A 17,967-nucleotide genomic window follows, 5' to 3' on the forward strand; every position below is an offset into this window, starting at 1 on the left:
CATCGTTCCCAAATTAGTGGCGTTGGTGAGAAAGTGAAGGGAAGTGAATAGCAAAGAGAGTATTATAGAGAGACAACATTTCAAAATTTAATTTCCTTTTTTTTGTAAGAATAGAAAATTAGGGTCACCATGTCTCTGTATGGACAGTTGTTTACTCAGTCGCAGCCGGAAGCTGATCGTCCGTCACAAGTGGGGAGAGATCATGTAACCATTCAATTGGATGAGGCTGAGGAACAGTTTGGTACTACTAACAGAACGCTGCTTTCACACTCGACCCCTTGTTTACACATTATGAATTCACATCACTTTCTCACAAAACCGCGCAATATCCCAATTTTGGAATTAAATCAGCTTCAAGGGATAGAAGCTACATCTCGCCTCGAAATGTTTTGTGAGGTGGTGGAACAAACTCATACCAGCAACGCAACCAGAATCCAGGTTGCCAAAAGTCGAATGGGTTCCGAATTGGCCACTTTTATTCATAATTATCAAAAGAAGTATTTTGCACTGTCATGGCCCGAGCTAAAAAAATTCTTGAGTGCGGAGTTTGCCATCGAGCTGAGTGTAGATCGAGCTTGGCAAGAGCTAGAGAACACGACCTATGACTTGGAAGAATCACCCCAGGCGTTTGTACATAGGTTCATGTGTAAGCATGTGGCTCTCGAAACAAAGTTCCCAAAAGAAAAGTTTCCCTCGCAAGATAAACGGATCAAGAAGAAACTGTGGTATGGTCTTCCGCTCGAGTCTAGGGAAAAATTGGAAGGTTACCTTGATGACGGATATCCACTCCATAAATTCATTGACAGGATCGAAAATGAAAGGCAGCTTCTCGAGAGAGGTACACCACCAGAGTTAATGCAATGCCGGATAGAGACAATAAAAGTGAAGATCCCTCAAATACAAATGTAGTTAATACTCCACCAAGACCGTCCCATGATAACCGTCAACCCGAGTCAGCCAAGGAAGTAACTGAATTGAGAGCTCAATTAAGGGATTTGAAAACAAATTTAGAACAACTCAATCAAAAACAATCTCCTGTAACACAGAGGCGAAAATACTGTAGTCATTGTCTGAAGAGTTCACACACGTTGCAAGAATGTTGGGCCAAACCACCACCAGGCCACTGGTTTGATTGCCGTAGGTTGGGATGTCGTAGAGGCAGCAATGATTGCCCAGGTCGCATAAACCACAGCCCAGCGACGCGGAGCAATAACAGATTTCACCCACCCAGTCCAAATGCGAGGCAGACCGCCACTCAAACAAAGTTCCCCCATCAGTCTATTTGACTAACCGCAGGTATAACATCGCCCACAATAAGTGTCAGTGTGAATAACAAGATAGTGGAAACTGTAGTTGATACAAGGAGTGGATATATCTTACTTAAAGAGGCCACCGCGAAGCGGTTAGGAACAGAAATAAACACGAGGAGAAATCCACCGAGATTACAGGGAGTCACAGGAGCGCCACTCCATATCCTGGGTATGGTCAAAGTAGATATCAGAGTGGGAGATGAGAAAGTTCATCAACAGTGGTGTCCAGTCGTCCCGAACGCCTACTTGACTACTGAAATGTTGTTGGGATGTGATGTCCTCGGACAATCTCCGTTGATCTGGAATGGTGCGCAACGAGTGCTGATGTGGGGAAGAGCCCCGTACGTCGTAAACTATGTTCCATGGCGGAAAGGAAAAGTTGAGCGAGTCCAGGCCACACCTATCAGAGCCGTCAGGAACCCTCAACGGTTGAAGCAAATTAATCTCGTAACAGTAGAGAGACTCACCCCATATCAAACCAAATTCATTGCCGTGCCAGTGAGTGAGGAGCCTAAAACCACTTTACTGTTTTACCCACAAGCGCGTTTCAGTCATAATAGTCACCCTTACATATTACAGGTGAATTCACAGGGCCTAATCTATTTGCCCCTCAATAATAGAGCCAAACAAGATAAACTGTTTCGGATAGGTACCATTCTAGACTCCTATGAGATCATTGACGACCCTCCTGTAAGTACAGTCAACTCAGTTACCAAAATTCATAATGATCTGATCCCTACCAGTGATCGAACTGATGAAAGCGGAACTCGTGTTCAACGACTCCGAAAGCTAATTGACGAACAGACATGGCCTCACTTAGCTTTAGCTCAACAAGAAGAATTAGCTAACGTAATTCTGCAACACGATCCCCTCTTCATTTTGGAAAAAGGAGAACTAGGAACCATCAGCGGTCCCCCCGTTCACATTAAAGTAGCAGATCCACAGCCCAGCCATGGACCGATCTATCGATACCCTGAACAAGCTAAACAGGTGATCGCTGAAATGTTGCAAGACATGGAAGAGAGAGAAATTATTGAAAGATCAACAGCTGCCTGGTTATCTCCTATCGTATTAGTTAACAAGCTGGACGGCAGCAAGCGCATGTGTTTAGATTATCGCCACGTGAATCAACATCTATCCACGGATATCTATCCACTGCCCAGACTGGAAGAATTAGTCGAGCAGGCCGCAGGACATAATTACTATGTGACTCTTGATGTGCGTGAGGCATATTTTCAAATCATGTTGGACGAGGAGAGTCGTGATTTAACCACATTCAGTGATGGAGTCACACTTTACAGATTTAGGCACTTACCATTCGGACTAAAATGTTCACCAGCCATATTTTCCCAACGAATGCAGGACATCCTTACTCCATTGTTGAAGCAAGGCTGGGTAAAAAATTATTTGGACGATTTGATAATTTGGGCTGATGACTTTCCCATGTTGTTGAGTCGCTTACAGCAACTATTCACTTTACTCACACAGAATGGGGCCAAGTTGAATTTAAGCAAATGTACTTTTGGGTTAAAAGAAGTAACCTTTCTTGGCCATAAAATTTCAGTGGCCGGGAGTACACCGGACCCAAAAAACATAGAGGCTATCAACAAAATGAAAAGACCCACGAAAGTAAAAGAAGTCAGGAGATTCCTTGGAATGTGCGGGTTCTACCGAAAACACGTACCTTCGTTCGCAAAAATAGCAGCTCCCCTTACTAACTTAACAAGATCCGGAGTAGCGTTCGAATGGTCAGATGAGTGTCAATCCGCGTTTGATCAACTGAAGACGAGCTTAGTGAATGCGCCAGTATTGGTAAGAGCCAACATGACTCAACCATTCATTGTAACCACCGACGCTAGCAACACCCATATTGGTGGCGTATTGAGTCAGATCCAACCAGACAACTCCAACTTGCCTATTGGTTACTTTTCCAAACAGCTCAATCCTTGCGAGAGAAAATATTCCGCAACTGACAAAGAAGCATTGGCAGTCGTTCTCACATGCCGCAACTTTCACCATTACTTGTGGGGTTCCCACTTTACTATCTTGACAGACCATCAACCGCTTACCAGCATTTTTAAGCGAAAGACCAAATCCCCACGTATGAACCGATGGATTCTCGAGATGCGTGAGTACGACTACAACGTGCAATACATCAAGGGTAAATATAATGTAGTCGCCGATCAACTTTCTAGACCTGCCAGAGTGATATTCCACCAGTCAGAAACCAACTGGCTTGGATTTAGTCGAGACGAGATGAGAGATAAGCAACAAGAAGAACCCATGTGGGATGAGTTAGCTAAGTACTTGCGTAGTGAGAAGCTCCCTGCTAAAAGACTACCGAAAGCTATGTTGAGCCAGTTCGCATTGATTGACGAACTAATATATTTTGCTCGTGAAACAAATGATGGTAGCATCCAATATTGTTTGGTGATTCCTAAGTCAGTCACTACAGAAGCTATAAAACACGCTCATGAAATCTCAGGGCATCTAGGTCAGAAAAAATCCATTAAGAAAGCCGAAGAACTATTCTATTGGCCAAATCTAAAGGTAGATGTATGCGAGTATGTGAAACAGTGTCCCACTTGTCAAAGATTCAAAGGTGAAACTGGGTTGCAGCAACCTTGGAAAGGTTTCCCGCCTGTAAGTAAACCATTGGAACATATCGGGATCGACTTGACTGATATGGTTGCTGGAGCTCAGGGCTACTGATATGTCCTTACTGTGATAGATCATTACAGTAGGTTTGTGAAATATTACTCACTCAGAGATAAACATACACAACACATCATACACTGTCTTGGGCAATACTTCATCGACTTTGTGACGCCACGAGGAATCGTGCTGGACAACGGCGGAGAGTTCATGAGTGGAGAGTTCAAGAAATTCTGCTGAGGAACCAGGTGGACTTGTTCTACGTCACCCCTTATCATCTCCAGGGAAATTCCACCACTGAAAGGATGCATAGGACTACGAAAAGCATCCTAGCATCTCTCTGCAACGGACACCCCTTGCGTTGGCCTCAGCTGCTCCAATCGTGCCAAACCGTCATAAATCAAGTGGTGCACTCGAGCACGGGACAACAGCCCTATTATGCCTTCTTCTCACGCCATCCCCCTCGCCTCATTGGTACCTTATTGCCTTCCGTGGATGCAGAGAAGGACGACCTGGCGATAGCACACATGCTCATCAAAGGTACCAACCAAAAAATGACTAGGCGATACCGGGAGGTGGCCAACAGGCGGAGGAGAGCACAGAAGGTTGGAGTCAATAGCTTGGTGTGGGCGAAAAAAGAGACCATACAGCCGGGTACCTGTAGGAAACTGAATGCCAAATGGGACGGCCCATATAAAGTGATCGAAGTGCTGCTAGATGGAAGTGTTTATATAATTGAAAATGTATTTAGTGGAAAAAGAATAAAAAGGGCTGCTGAAAAGGTAAAACCATATTACAATACCGAGGAATGGCTCTTAGAACTGTTGCATCAGGAGCTCGCCCCGGAGCCCGAAGATGAGCGATTACCACCGCGAGTGAGGAATGCCCCTTGGAGGCTCATAGAGGAGTGTTAGTTAGAAAAATAGATAAGGGCATGAGACGAATGTTGTGAAACATAACTGCTTAAAGTTATGTTCCGGGTGGACTCATCCCCGAGGAGAGGGTGTAAAAAAGAAAAAGAGAGAAGAGTTCCTGTTGGAACCGGGAAGTGCCTTACTTCGAGGGGAGTAATTAATCCCTTCACCTTACAGTTAGCACGGTTTGTGAGGTAGTGGAGTCTTCAGGACAGAATGAGCGCTCACCTCTTGCGGGCGGAAAGCTGGAAACAAAAGGACAGAGTGAATGTGATTGCGAATGGAAGAGTGGAAGGAAGCGCCTTCCGTGGTGATCTCACTCTCGAGAGACCCTGTCGAGCTCAGGTGAGTGACAAGCTATCCTCCAAAACCTGAGGCTGACTGGAGCATAAATTCCCTCTTAACATCCCGTGTAAGGAGTGATCATGCCTCCTAATGAAGTGAGTAAACGACCTTCCGAGGTTAATGTGGACCGACAGGTGCCACCGATTGTGGGGAAAAGTATTCCAATTCAAAGTGTTCATAGCAGTTATCAGAGTAACAACATTCCATCCATGCACATGTCATAGAAGATTGACTTGGGTAAAATTTGTTTTCCGAACGTGGGAGCCGTGTAGTGCCACAAATTTAATATTCATGTATGTGTTTAGAGGTACTGTGATTTTTAAGTTAGATAGGATGTAACCTGAATACTAGTCTGTAAATTCCTATCCTAAGTAGTAATTCATATGTTGATGATTAATGTAGGGTTAACTTTATTTTTATATGTATGTATCTCTGTATCTATGCATTGGGTGATGTAATTGTGGATGTTGAGCTACGGGAATTCCTCTGTCTGGTCGAGTAATGAATAACAGATGTGCGCAGCTTTTCCCCTCCTTTGTGCGTCGTTATTGGCTGCCGAGTTTAAACCTTAAACAGAATAATGAGTACACAATTCTTTCCGTATCCTAGTTGTGAAATGTTTACTAATGAAGCTGCTAGAACCCAAATATGTGAGATTAACAGTCAAAAAGGCCTAAATAATGTCATTTTTGAGGATTTAATAGTCCCGCTTACCTTAGCCGTCACTAGATGGCATAAGCTGCCCCAAAATTCAAGGCAAGATAGTGGTAAAATCAGTATCTAAATTAAGTAAGGATTGAATCCCAAATTTTCCCCAATTCAATCAAAAGTCCTGGTGTCATGGGTACACTGCTAAATAAATTGTGAAGAGAATTGAAACTCACCATATTTCAAAAACACCACCTCATTTGACCTAGCAGTGGCGTCTCGGGTGTACCCAGGAAGCCAGACTTGCAGCCCAGACGTGGTGTATAATGGATGTTGGTTCAGGTGAGCTGTCCACATTTCTCCTTTCCCCCCCCCCTTTTTCTTTGTTTAATCCTTACTTGGCATGGACCATATGAAGTAATATTGTTGAAAGCTTAACATAGACTTGTTGCCCAGACGTCGTGTATAATGGATGTTGGTTCAGTCCCCAGACACCGGCGACGTCAGTGTGAGCACGAGGCCTTCCCATGGTATTGTCCATAGACTAGTCTGCATACACACTTACACTACCCATGAATTATTTTATAAACCAAATGTAATTGAAATAGTATCATTGATCTATCAAGTGAACTTTTTTTTGTAAATAAGAAATAGAAATTTAAAAGTGATGTGATCTGGTAACGGAGAGGCGAAATTTAAATCCATTAACCGTTTTCTTTCTCTTAAATTGGTGTTGGGAAGTTGGAAGCGTGGAAGGGAACTTGGTGGTTGTGAGCAATAATGTAATTTTGAATTGTACCTCGAGGCTACACAAGCCCGAGTGATTATGTATTCTTGGTGATTATGCAATTTTTGAATTGTACCTCGAGGCTACACGGGCCCGAGTGATTATGCATTTTTGGTGATTATGTAGTGATGATGATTATGATCTGTTGATGATTATGAATTGAGAGTGTTTGTGGATTGTCGAGAATTACATGATGAGAGTGTGCTATTCGGACGAAGTAGAACACGAGTAATTATTTTTATTGGTTCGAGGCTATGCCAGCCCGAAAAGACAACCCAGGCTCGTAAAAAGGTCCCTGTCTTGAGGCTATTGTCGAGCCCATGAATAACTGACAAAAAGAAAGTAAGGTACAATGACCTCATAAATCGCTTGTATGTATCAAATTGTTTTCACCTGGTGACAATGTTGGAGGAATGATCATCCAAACCATTGTTTTAATGTACAATCTTCTTTCATATGACAAAGGGTCATGTAATTAAAAATGTTTTTTTTTGTTTGAAAACCAGCATAAAGTTATTAAAGTAGAGTAAAGTATATATCATTTTTCTTTCTTGGTGTACCTAATCAAGGGAATTAAGTCCTCATGCCTAATTCACTCCCCTTTCCAATTCAAGATTCCTTCGCTGAGGGAACGACGACCACCTGTGGTACTGACTTAATCTAGGCTCGGCCAAAAACTACAAACGCTACCAAAAATTTTCTTAAATAATTATCATCGACCATACTAAGTCAAAATACCACCCCCTCCCCCCTTATTGAAATGAATTTCTTTTTTTTATTAACCAAGGAGGGGTGACTAAGTCGAGTACCACCTGTATTATCAATGGGTAAGTTGACCAATACCAACAACCGGTAAGATTATAAATCTCTGGTATTACACTGGTGTCAACCGGTGGGGATAAAATTACAGGTATTACACAGGAAACCATTAGGCTTGTCACTCAATGTAAAGCCACCTGTAAAGGAAAGAAAAGTAATAAGAAGTGACAGGAAAAATGGGAGAAACAGGAAGAGTGGAGGGCAAGCACAGAAAAAGAATGATAAAGGCTAAGGAAGAAGTAGGCAGCACTACATCAAGTGAGTGGATAATGGTCGCCACCACCTACCACAAAAATACTTAAACAAAAACAGCCACACACTTCATCACCATCATCGTCGTCCTGGCCTACACAATCAGACAATTTGCATCAGAATATGTTAATATTAGTCTCACTGTGAATGTAGGCCTACCCTTGGAAATACATCCCTACACCCCGCACTAACGAGGGCTGGGAAGACTATTACAGTAATCTGCCTATCAGTAACACCTTGATATAAAATAAATACAAAATACCTTCAAAGAACACACTACAGTATAAAAGAAAAACACACACGACCAACTACTGTACAAGCAGGCGAAGTAACTAAGAAAAAAACACAGAAGACAGAGGAAGTGAGATATACAAAACAGTAAAAAAAACACAGCCATAAAAGACACAACAATATAAAAAAACAATGAACCATGCAAGCAACTAAGAAGCCAGTACAATATAAAGACACAAGTGATGAAATATTAAAGAGGCACTATCAACAAATGCAGAGGATGATCTACTATCACAAAACTTGATAAGCATAATCATAACTACAGAAACAGTTAAATGTCAAAAGAGAGCCAACATCACACAAAGAGATACAAACACACAAAAAACTAAAGAGCAAATGACAACACAGAGCAACACCACCAGACAAGTGACAACACAAACACAGCTTCCATCATCATCACCTGGAGAACATCCCAGCATCAGGAGAGCACTTGGAAGACATCAGCAGATATACTATTAGTAAATGAGGGGGGAGGGAAAACATTACCCAAGCCAGCTACTCCAAACATTGAGAGGACGCCTCATGGACATCGCAGTTACTCAACTCCTACGAATGTGCCAAGCCTGCTCTGTAGTGTCGGGCACATGAATTGGTGGCAGCAATGGGATTCGCACTACTGAGTTGCCTCATGATGCTAAATTGTGCAGTGGAAAGGTTATATACTTTACCACTACATGTAGAACTAGGTGAGAGTTAAATCTTTCTTCACAGTACGACCAAGTGACTGCTCTGAGAATTTGTTAGTCTCCCCACCATCACTGTGGGGTGACTCGCTAGAACTTGACTCGCCCAGATTAATTGTTAACTCTAAATGGAATCTGAATGAGCTATGACTACTATTCCTCTTCCTTAACACGCAAGTGCTGAAGATATACTAATACATCAGTGTGCTATTAGTAAATGAGGGGAGAGGGAAAATATCACCATGCGACACAGAGCGATTCATCGCTAAGCCAGCTACCCCAAACATCGAGAGGACGCCCTATGGATATCGCAGTTGCTCAGCTCCTATGAATGTGCCAGGCCTGATCTGTGGTGATATATATATATATATATATATATATATATATATATAGAGAGAGAGAGAGAGAGAGAGAGAGAGAGAGAGAGAGAGAGAGAGAGAGAGAGAGTATATATATATATATATATATATATATATATATATATATATATATATATATATACAGTATATATTTAGGGTGGTCCTCAATTTCCAACTTGAAAAATTTGCTCCAGCTGCCACGAGACTTCGTTCCTATTGACTAAAAAATGGTTTATGCTAATCTTCATGCTTATCGGTTAATTTTAACTGGTGCCACATCATGTTTAAAGTTATACTATTATGGCGTAAGGTTAATATGCCATTGAATTACCTAGGTCCCCCTCTTTGCAGAGTATAAGCCCCTCGCTGGGGACGATATCACGGAAACCCAACTCCCACTCATAGTTGCCTAGTTTTATGGCTTGTTATTGCTGCCAGCTGTAGCCTTCTTCGCATCTGGATACGCTTGCCTGTGTTGCTCAACAACCTGGAGAAGAAACTGCCGTTGATCTTCGTTCTTGGTCAACACTGGATTTAAACTCTTGAGTCAGTGCTACCCCTCTTTCAGCAAAGTCATTTGTTACCTGTAGCCCCTGGATGATGCACTCAGCTTCCTTGTAATCCACACTACATGAGGATGGATCGAATTCTAGGAATATATGGGGGAGGTCAAGCAGTGTGAAGATCTTGGTGTTACTGGTCACCAAACTTGAAACTGTTTTCTGATTCGGTGCTGTCACCTCAAGTTCAACTGTTACTCTCTTTAGTTGATCTTTGCTTCCTTCTTCATTAAGGGCCATCACCGTTTTTCTCTTCTCTTTAGGGTCAACAGTTGGATCAAAAAAGCCCAATCCAACTAATTGCTCTGACACATACCAGAAGCGATGACCAAATGCTTTCAAGCAGACTTTTGAGATGTCCTTATCAGAATTAAGTGACAATTCCTGGAGAAGCCTCAGATCGTTTGTTGGAGCTAGAGCTGCTTTTGTTGCCATGAACCATGATTTCAGGTATAGGTTCATGTTGAACACAACAAACTGCTTCAGTCCTCGGCCTTGATTCAGTGTTATGCTTGTCTGATGATGGAAAAGATAGACTTTGATGCTGTTTATAACTTTAGCCATCCATCTGGCATGATGGCAAGCACCAGGGTGCTGAATCCGTGTTCCACTTGGCGGTACACCACCCAAGACAACGATGGACAGTACTAGCAGTTCTCAGTCATATCCAGGTTGGCTTTCTTGCAACTGTTTCATACAACTATGAACTCCACATTGCTCACTATCAGTCACCGGCATTTCCTCATTGTCATTCAAGGTCTGAAAGCGTGTTGTCTGTAGCATTCCACTTCGCGTTGAACTGCCTGAATATGTGAATGTCGGAACCAAAGGACGGTCCAAGGCAAATGGTGAAGGCCTTTTGACCAAGGATCTCAAAAATGTGATGCCAACAAGCCAGGTGGTGGAGATCCTTGTGCAACTGTTGTTAAACAAGAGTGCACGCCCCTGCCCACAATCCGGTCTTGCTGGCAGTGGTGTCGAATGCTATTCATACCACACGTTCAGATATACTGCAATCATTCAAGGTTTCACTGATGATATTGGCCATGGCCTTTCCTATCCCTGATTCCAAACTGGATACATTCAAAATCTTTGAAATTCCGTCGTCTTAGACGAGAATTGAAACACTTTCAGTGACATTTGCTCCTATTACATTAGGAATTATTCTTCCATCCCAGTGCACTACAAGTGGCACAGTAGGATAAACGATTTCTTCAGCCATTCTGCAGATTCCCTCCGACTTGTGATTCGATCTCGCCGGATACTTCACCTGTTGACATTATACATTGTTGAATCTTGTCCACAGGCAGAAATAGTCGCAGAAAGCAGATGGACGCATAGTCCGATGTCTTGATACGATCTGAAGCAGTAGCAACTGAAGAAGCGACAACTGTTTTTCATGCTCGTTGGCGTTTCAGAGGAGGAGCTGCAGCCAAAAAGGAAGGATCTGCTATATCTGTATAATCGTCACCTGTTTCGTCTTCATCACTAGTTGGGCTTTCCTCCAGCTTCACTATTTCTTCTCTTACTGCTCGTTGGCTTTCCTCACGCTCTCTCCTCTCCAGTTCAGTCTGTTGTCTCTCTCTCTCTCTCTGTCTTCGTTTTTTTCTGGTGGAGTTTGACATCAATTCCCAGCATACAGCCTCGCCTTCTTTTCTCCCTCTGAGCCATAAGAAACTCCTTATCCTCACGATTTTTGATGAGGTCGAAGGCATTCGTGTGTGCAGTGTCACAGATTTTTCATCTGGTCTTGGAAGTGCTTTCTCTTTTTCTCCTCTCTTTCTGTATTCCAGCTCATACTCTTCTCCAACATTCTCCATTATGAAGAGATTCGATTTGGGGGACACAATTCCGCGGCGCAGATACAGAAATGCAAGCTGTCTCCCAGGATCCCACTAGTTCCTCAGAGAGAAGACATGCTGAATCCCTCAGTGTTCATGTCGCTGTTCGCATCAGGTAGAAAAGTTGCGCAAACACTTCTCCACAAGGATGTAACCTACTTCCAAGTAGCCTTTCACTTGGTTAGCTAACAAGCCAAATCTTGGTTTTGCTCCTGCTTTTCATCACTGGCATTGACAATTTCACTTCACAGTAAATAACTGCTTAATAGTAACTCAAAAGCCAAATCCCTGGTAAATGAAACAAATACGGGTATTACTAGAATGTAGCCTCCAACGAAGTTGGCCTAAAGCAAACACTATTTTCAAATAACAAAAAAGATTATCACAACAATAATTTTGCTAATTAGGCTCAAATTTTGGGTAAGATGTGGCACCAGTAAATATAATCCAATTCGGCCAAAATTTGGTGTCTCAAGAGTTTACACCTAAACTCACAATATACACATCCATCAAACAAAATATCACAGAATTAATTTTCCCCCTTTGGTAATAAGGACCACCCTAATATATGTCTATGTATATATTTATTCATTCATTCATCATCTAATCCAGTGTTGCCCCATGAGAAGCGCAGGAGCCCGGGACTAGGCAAGTTGGTCCTGACATTTAAGATGACAGTAACCAGCCTCACTCATCCCTGAATAGCAGTATGTGAACAATAAACCCCAACCACCCCTTGGATATAAACCTGCACCGGCTTAATCCGATTGGAGCCCCTTAATTGCCCATTAAACCACAAGGCGCCATAATTTAGTTACATGGTTACCGTCCAGCATTGTAAATGGTTTCCTAGTGTACAGGAAACCATTTGGCTTGTCACTCAGTGTAGAGTCACCCGTAGACAGAAGGAAGAGGAAAGAATGAAGGAAAGAGAGACAGAAGAGGAAGAATGAAAAGAAGGAAGAAAGAGAGGAAAAGGCAGGCATCCAAGAGCAGCACTACATTCAGTGAGGGAATAGTGAGTTCCCGCATATATATATATATATATATATATATATATATATATATATATATATATATATATATATATATATATATATATATATATATAATATGTATTTATGCATGTAGCACCAGTTGAACAGGGTGGTACTTCCAAGTTGGATGGAGGGCTGATGACAGGGAGAGCTAGGACTTCCATTTCATCAGCCCTCGAGACTAACTTCTGACCATTCCCCTTTGCTGAACTTTTTCAGTGTTTCGGGAACACAGAAAGTATGCCAGCATGCTCTCCAATACAAGTTCTTCCACCTGTCAGCACCACACTACATGAACATTAAACACTACACTTCCTTTTCAAAATTTTGTAAAATGGCATTGCAACACGAAACCTCATATTCCCCAGGGGTGGATAGGGACCATAAAAGACCCCACCATCTGCCTTTTTCCCAGTGACAAACAAGCTAGATGCCTGCATTGTCTCTCTCACTTCTTAATTTCTGCAACATTCACAGCCTTTCCTCTAACTTTCTCTTTGTTCAGCATTACCTCTCTTCCTCTAAGCCTCATCTTCTCTTCCTCCCACTCCCAGAGACCTCACTGTCTGAGACACAACTGACAGCAAACACTTCTCTGTATCCTCCTACTTTCTCTATACACATCTGAAAACCAAAGGTGGCTGTTGTGTGTATGTATAAATTGACATATCTTGCTTTAGTGTTCCTGAACTTGAATCTTCTGAAGTCTCTACTCTCTGGCTTCAGCTATCCTGTCATTCTCTGACTAAATATATATGCCCTGACTTTACTGATTATGAAAAATTCTTCCACTGTCTTCTTTCTAAGATGGAACACATCCTATAATTTTCTCCTTTCTCTGAAATCTCCATTCTAGGCGATTTCAGTGTACAACACCTCCTTTGGCTTTCCCCTCCTGACACTGATCAGCCTGGTGAACAAGCTTACATCTTTTCTATCCATAATGAACTAGTGCAGCTTGTACAGCACCCTACCTGTATCCCTGACTGCCTTGGAGAGAGTTCCAACATACTTGGCCTCTTCTTTACAACTAATCCTTCAGTTTATGATGTTTATCTTTCCTTTCCTTTGGGCTCCTCTGATCATTACTTTATCACCTTAACCTCTCATATTGCCCCAGTAAGGCCTGTGGACCCTTCCAAGAAGCAGTGGCTGTGGCATTTTGGGGCTACTGACTGGGAGGTCCTCAGTTGGTACTTCTTTGATTTTCCCGGGAATGATTATTGCTTTTATGGTCGAGAGCCAACTGAGTCTGCCTCACGCATTACGGAGGCTATTCTCTCAGGCACTGAAGCATACATTCCTTTCCCTTATCCTATGACTATTGAAAAAAAAAAAAAAAAAACTTTTAATCACACTTGTTCTAATGCTGTCGACAACAAGGACATGGCCTACAAATGGAACTGGAGCCAACTCACCCCTGAATCTCATCTCTCACATGTTACTGCCCAGAACCGTGCTAAGTCTGTTCTTCACTCTTCTAAAAATAATTTCATTCTTACTAAATTCTTTGCATTCACTAAATCAAATTATTCCCACTTCTTCTGGCACCTTGTCAAAAACCTTTCTAACAACTTTACATCATCATCCTTCCCTCCTCCTTTCCACTCTGATGGTTCTGTAGCCGTTTCTTCTACTGAAAAAACACGGAAATCTTTGCTCAGACTTTCTCCTCCATTTTCACCTTAGATGATTTCTGGTGTGGTTCTTCTATCACTTCCTCTTTCTGACTTCCTCATGACAGACATTAAAATATCATCAGCTGATGTATTTTTTGCCATCACTGGCGTTAATACTAACAAGGCCTGTGGGCCTGATGGGGTCCCTCCTGTTGTCCTCAAGAAGTGTGCTTCTGTGCTTACACCCTGCCTAGGCAAGGCAAACTCTATTGCCTTTGTCTGTCAACTTGCACCTTTCCTTCTTGCTGGAAGTTTGCTCTCATTCGGCCTGTCCCAAAGAAGTGTAACCATTCCTAGCCACATGACTATCGCCCAATAGATTTAACATCCATTATTGGAAAGCTCTCTTAATCAGTTCTTAACAAAAAAAAATTAAAGCACCTTTCCTATCACAACTTTCTTTCTGATTATCAGTGTGGGTTCCATTAGGGATGCTCCACTGGCAATCTTCTCACCTACCTTTCAGAATCTTGATCATCCGCTTTTCGGGACTTCAGTGAAAGCTTTGCCATTGCATTTGACATCTCAAAGGCTTTTGATCGAGTCTGGCATAAATCATTAATTTCCAAACTGCCCTATTATGGTTTCTATCCTTCTATCTGTGCCTTCATCAATAGCTTTCTGTCTGGTCGTTCTATAGCCGCTGTTGTAGACGGCTGATGTTCTTTTCCTACAGCTGTCATAGTGGTGTTCCTCAAGGTTCTGTTCTATCACCAATTCCTTTTCTTCTGTTCATCAATGACCTTCGAAGCTGTACATCTAACCTTCTCCATTCATGCACTAATGACTCCACCCTTCCACCTTTCCATTTGCTTCTTACAGCGTTCATCTCAGCAGTTACTTCAACAAACAAGGGTTGAGGTTATGGCACACCTAATGTCTGACTTGCCTTATATCTCTGATTGGGGTAAAAGTAATCGTGTTGTTTTTAATGCTTCAAAAACTCAGTTCTTACATCTTTCAACGCGTCAAAATCTTCCACAGGAGTATCCTCTAATTTTTAACAATAGTCAACTCAATCTTGCATCATAGTACATACTTGGTGTTTCATTCTCTCGGAACATATCTTGGAAAGATCATATTCCCTCACTTGTAAAATCAACTTCCAAAAGATTAGGTGTGATAAGCTGACTCCGTGCCCTCTTTACCCCTGAAAAGTTCTTGACTTAATGTACGGGTTTTATTCGCCCCTGTGTAGAGTACAACTCTCATGTGTGGGGAGGTTTCCCACATACAGCTCTTCTCAATAGTGTGGAGTCAAAGGCTTTTCATCTAATTAACTCTTACTGGTTCCCTTCAACCTCTATCCCTTCACTTCACTGTTGCCAATTTATCTCTTTTCTATTGCTACTTAAATGGTCACCGCTTCTCTGGACTGTCTGCTTGCATCCCCTCACCATTATGGCGGGCGTGTAGCACCTGTCTGGCTTGCATCCCCTCACCATTATGGCGGGCGTGTAGCACCTGTCTGGCTTGCATCCCCTCACCATTATGGCGGGCGTGTAGCACCTGTCTGGCATCAATCTCTCATCCCCTTTCTCTCCAACTCTATAATACAAGAGTTAACCGTTACTCACAGTCCTTCACATATGCAACAGATCAGCTCTGGAACTGGCTTCCTGCACCTGTATTTCCTACTGTCTATTACCTTCAGTCTTTCAAACGCAGCATGTCCAGGCATCTCAAAATGATAAATTCTTGAATTTGGCTCTCTGTTAATTTGTTATTGTTTTGTTCTTAGAGGGAACAATCTTATAGGCTTCTACCCTTTGGTTCCTTCTTCCATGCATAAGCACTGTGTAACAAAGAATTTGTTTATTATATTTTTTTGGTCCAGTTAGACTCAGTCTTCCTCGCTGATTCCAGTCGTGTATATTTTGTTTGTCTATCTCTAGGTTTTTATCAACAATTGGCAATCGTTTATTTCCAGTCTTGTTACTGCACGCTGATGTAATGGCTGACGTAATGGCTGACCCTGACGACATCGTCGATGATGGAGGGAAAGTGATGATGAATCGTATGTTGGAGAATGTTCTGGAGATGCTCCCAATCTGCAAGAACTGGATGACTTAGTCTGAGATTTAGGACTCACCAAGTCCAATGCTGGGCTGCTGGCGTCATGTCTAAGTGAATGGAACTTGTTAGATCCCAGTTGCAAGTTGAGTTATAGGAGTCGCCACAGCCTGTTTTCATCCTTCTTCAGATTTTGTGAGGAAACCTTGTTGTGTTATTCTTTTGATGTTACGGGTTTCTTCCAAGCCATGGGAGTGGATTACAAGGCCTCAGAAAGGAGACTCTTCATAGACAGTTCCTTGAAGAGCCTAAAAGCTGTACTTTTGCATAACAGCAACGAACTCCCATCAATTCCATTTGCACATTCTTTGGAAATGAAAAAAGGCTATGAGAATGTGAAGATTTGTCTGACAAAGATCAAGTACTCGATTACATTTGGGAGGTTTGTGGGGATTTCAAAATGATTTTGTTCCTACTTGAAATACAAGGCAGTGATACAAAGTACTTATGTTTCTTATGCCAGTGGGACAGCCAGAGTGATACGGAACATTTCGTGAGGAAAGACTTGCCTCCCAGAGAGAGTCTCACACTAGGCTCGTGCAACGTTCTGAGAGCTCCACTGATCTCCAGAGAGAAGGTATTGCTACTGCCGTTAAACATAAAACTCGGTTTGTGAAACAATTCGTAGCCATCCACAGAGATGGCTATGCATTTCTGCATATCTGGTCAATGTTTCCCAAGTTGAGCATGGCAAAGGTGACAGCTGGCATATTTACCGGGCCGCAAGTTCGAAGAATGCTTCCAAGTCGTGAACTCCAGGGTAAAATGACTGATGATGAAGAGCGCACTTGGAATGCTTTCAGAGTGATCATGGAAGGTTTTCTTGACAACCAGAGGAGACCAGATTCCGCACAGCTCATTGATGACCTGATCGGCATATTCCACTGGCTTGGATCCAGAATGTCAATCAAATTGCACTATCGGCATTCCCACCTTGATTACTTCAAAAGCAACTTGGGTGCAGTCAGCGAGGAGCATGGCAAACGGTTCCACCAGGACATTCTGCTGATGGAAACCAGATATCAGGGCAGGTGGAACAAGGTGATGATGGGCGATTGCATTTGGGGATTGTTGCAGGATTGTCATCACAGCTACAGAAGAAAGTCAAGATCAAAAGTGCATTTCTAAATACTATGTGCCCTGGATTCCTTTTGATGTTACTGTTTGCTCATTTTCTAGTTATAATCATAATATACACCCGGAAATACAAAAATTCTTTGACATTCTCAACATTCTCAAAATGGTAACAATCTGCCGTTCCTGTCCTTGTACAATACATATGTTGTTGCATAGTTCCTGTAACTCTTGATTTACACACCAAAAAATAGCATATTCGAAATCGACGCATTGATATTGCTCAGAAATAGAATAAAAATCAACATAAACAAAAAATTGGTTTAAGTTTCTTACACACACACACACACACACATATATATATATATATATATATATATATATATATATATATATATATATATATATATAGGTATACCTGATATACAATACCCCTAGATGCGATACCCAGTTTAGCGATGGGGGTACAAATACCATCATATCCTGTTAGATGAAGGCTGTGCCCCAGTTTAACGATGGCCCCTCCGACGTCACGTCCATAGGCGATAGGCCGAAATTTTGAATCACGTGCATTCCTGTGGCCATCTGACCCCACCCACCTCCCAGGATGTGCAGAAATTCTCGTGCAGTCCCCACAGCC

The sequence above is a fragment of the Coenobita brevimanus genome, chromosome 18 (genome assembly GCF_032717465.1).
Source record: "Coenobita brevimanus isolate Jiangsu-jjx chromosome 18, ASM3271746v2, whole genome shotgun sequence".
In the NCBI taxonomy this organism is placed as follows: Eukaryota; Metazoa; Arthropoda; class Malacostraca; order Decapoda; family Coenobitidae; genus Coenobita; species Coenobita brevimanus.